Genomic DNA, 3,420 nt, shown 5'->3' with positions numbered 1-3,420 from the left:
TGCTAACGGAAAAGCTGTAGATGAAGTTTTAAAGCTTTTCCAGTTTCTTGCTGGGCTTCAGGAGTAGTTCTGGAGAGCTTTATTTATAAACTCCTTCAACTGCCCCTGCAGTCAGACCGTGGTAGGACTGAGCATCATTGTCATAAAACCGGAGGGTTTAGGACAGAGGTTGGACATATCAAAGTTCTTCGTGTGCTGTCCGTTTGCTGATGGACACACATCCATCCCCCTCTGGCATTGTGAACCTGAGTCCTGGTTAAGTGCAGTGTGTGGGTTACGTGGTCAGAGGCTGCTGTGCTGGACACCTCTTGTTGCCACGGATGGCACCTGAGTTTTGTCAGCTGGTGTTCTGTGCAGGAGGAATCCACAGAGAGGCACGTGTGCTCCTGCCAGCTCAGTGTGTTTATGACCACGCTGAGCACTGTCTGCTTTGCTCACATGAATAAAATGCAGCTCAGGTGATGTGACGTGGAGGAGGTGCAGCCTGTGGGGCCCCTCAGTGGCTTTGTCAAACTCTATGTCCTGTCCTGGGCCAAAGGACTGAGACCTGCTCACATCCCTTGCTTTTCACTGTTCCTGTATTGGTGTAAATGCTTCAGATAAGTGCTTTTGGGGCAATCCTTTTAGGCAAAGCTAGATAGCAGTGATCTTGGAAGTTCATCATTAGTTGGGAAATTGAGTAGGCTGACAAAATGGGAATACGTATCTGTATCCAGTCTTGTGACAATGGAAATGATTGACTTGGTGTTATAAATAAAGTTGATTGATTGTGCTAAGGAAACCATGGACAGTGTTCCACAGGACCACTGTGTCTCACAGGGTGGTGGTGGGCAAGGAAATGAAAGCTGAAGGGATTTCCTTCGTGAGCAGCAGGCTGTGCCTTACTTTGTCAGTGTGTTGGGTTTTTTGAGTTTTGGCAGAAGAGAACAGGTTTTTCTTGCCTTGAGAACTCTGTTGGGGCAGCTTGATATGTAGATAGCTTGCAGTCTGACTTGTATCTCACATGCACCTTGTTATTTCCCCCTCCCCAAACCAGATTATTTGGATAGACACAGACAAACTGGGGAAGAACTTTATCTCCTTTTTTTTTTTTTCCAAAGAAAACTAGTTTTAGGTGAAAGGAGGATTTTGTCTCGAACAACTAAAGTCACAGTGTCTCCAGGAATCAGATATCTGAGTGTTATGACTGTTAAAACCCACAGAGATATAAAAGATCCTACGTGTTTTTAGTGACAGAAACAGCTTGTGGTGGGTATTAGGGGTCTGTATCTTTTTCTAGGCTGCAGTGAGTGTACCTTGCAAACATGGGTGACTTAATGTTACACTGGTTATCTGCACATATTGCAAATGGTGTAGGACAGCAGCAAAGACCTTAGTACAGATTCAAGTCCTAGTTGCTTTGAGTTGTCTGTATGAATTATATTTACAGCAGTGACCCAAATTGGTATATATTCTGTTTTAATTAGGAGATGTCAGAATATATCCATTGTACAAAACAAAGTTATTATTTTTATATAAGTTTTCAGAGGGTGTTTTTTCCCCCCTAATATTTAGAATTAAGGAGGATCCATTCCCAACCTTTGAGTAATTTGACTCATCATATGACCTTAGGCAAGTTATTCATCCACCTTGAGCTTCAGTTTTCCTGGTGGGAGTGTTAAATAAACAATTGGAAACTTGCTGAAAGCCGTATCTGTGATTGAGTTGAGGTTTACTTGCTCTCTGTTGGTTTGCCTTTTGACAAAAAAGCAAATTTCCATTATTCTTTCAAGTTGGTATTTGAAATGTTCACTTGAGATTTGCTACTCCAAACTGGAGACCTGATGTTCAAATTAAGAGACTCCAAGTTCCAACCTCCTCTCTAAATGTACACCTCACCTCATCTCATCCTACTCGGTCTTCTGCTGATGTTGCTGCTCTGCTGCTATTTCCATGAGCCGTCTAGAAGATCACAGTCTCCAGGGAAGCTGCAGTCTGTCCCACAGATAAAAATAAGACTTTGCTGCTACCTATGCAAGCATTAAACAAATAATGGGTTTATTTGCTGTTACCTGTGCAAGCATTAAACAGATGGTGTTCTTTGGGTTTTTTTTCCCCAAAGATCAGCTAACTGTAGACTGTTTAAAAAAACAGCAGCAATTAACTGTGAACCAATCCTTCTGTCCTTAAATCAAAGAGTGCTGTTGCCCAGGCAAGTGTGTAAAATTCTTCTGATAATTTATGCTGGCCCTACATACAACAACTTGCTTGAGTGCTGAGACCTTGAGGTTTCCCCTGTTTTTTTTTTTTTTCTTGGATGAGACAATTTTCCCCAGGGGTTGGTGGACTGCCTGGTGAAGACTGCAGGTAATATTCAAAGAACCATCCTTGTCTTGAGGTTTGTTTGAGGAGCTGCTTTTCTGCCAGCTGAGAGAGCTGTTGTTCAGTGGCTCTTAGTGGGTTTTCCTCTGGTGTGTCCTGAGATTGTACCAAGGGTCAGGAGCTCCAGCACCAGCAAAGCACAGCTTTTTTAGCAGAATGCACCCGAGGGAAAGGAAGAGTTTATAGTCATCTTTGATGTGTGCATGAATTGTGTTTTCAGGTGCTTTTGAGGTCAATAGGAAGAACTTTCTCTTTGGAAGAACGCTGGCAGGAAAAGAGGAGTTGAACAAAGGCGCTCGGGCTCTGACTGTAAAACTGTTGCTGTAACCACTGGTCGCTTCTAGGTGGCACCACGAGAAAAAGAATCTGCCTTCATCAGCTGAGAAAAACCAACTGTTGAGCTGGTCGGGGCTCTGGTGGTCGGAGTGCAGAGAGGAGCAGCTGGCAAATGCTTGGGGAGAAAAAAAGAAAAGCGATAAACCTGCTCTGCTGGGATAGAACTGGCTGAACTCTGGGTTGCATTTTCCACAAGTGGGAAGCAACGGTCGCTGAGTGACAAATTGGTTTTGCTTTTGTGCCAGAAGTGTGACTGTGTACAAAATTTATATACATAGTTCTTCTCTAAAAGTTATAATCACAAGAGAATCGCTCTTTTTCTGTAAATATTTAAATGTGAGACTGCTTTATAAAACAGTCTCACAGAGCAGTTATACTGTGTCTACATGGGTCAAATAAAATACAGGGTTTTATTCTCATCTAAAATTTGATTCTGAATGTTTTTCAATATTTTTCTCTTTTTGAATTGGAAAAATCATAACATTCCAGTTCACAGCCATTTTTCAACTTTTATTTTCTTCTTGGAGTATATGGCAGCGTTTAGTTTTGTCTGAAGGAAGAGGTCTAGGTTTGAAATAGTGCATATTTTTGAAGGTTTTCCCAAAGAGATTATAGTGAGGAAATCATGTCATATGCTGACTGGGAAAACAAAATGTTATCAAAGCAAAGCTGTAATCTTTTTTTTTTTTTATTTCTTTTTTTTTTCTGAAATATCTTATTGAG

The sequence above is a fragment of the Empidonax traillii genome, unplaced genomic scaffold (genome assembly GCF_003031625.1).
Source record: "Empidonax traillii isolate 1590-97213 ecotype Southwest subspecies unplaced genomic scaffold, ASM303162v1 scaffold630:size906685, whole genome shotgun sequence".
NCBI classification, from domain to species: domain Eukaryota; kingdom Metazoa; phylum Chordata; class Aves; order Passeriformes; family Tyrannidae; genus Empidonax; species Empidonax traillii.
This window is presented reverse-complemented; position numbering follows the sequence as displayed.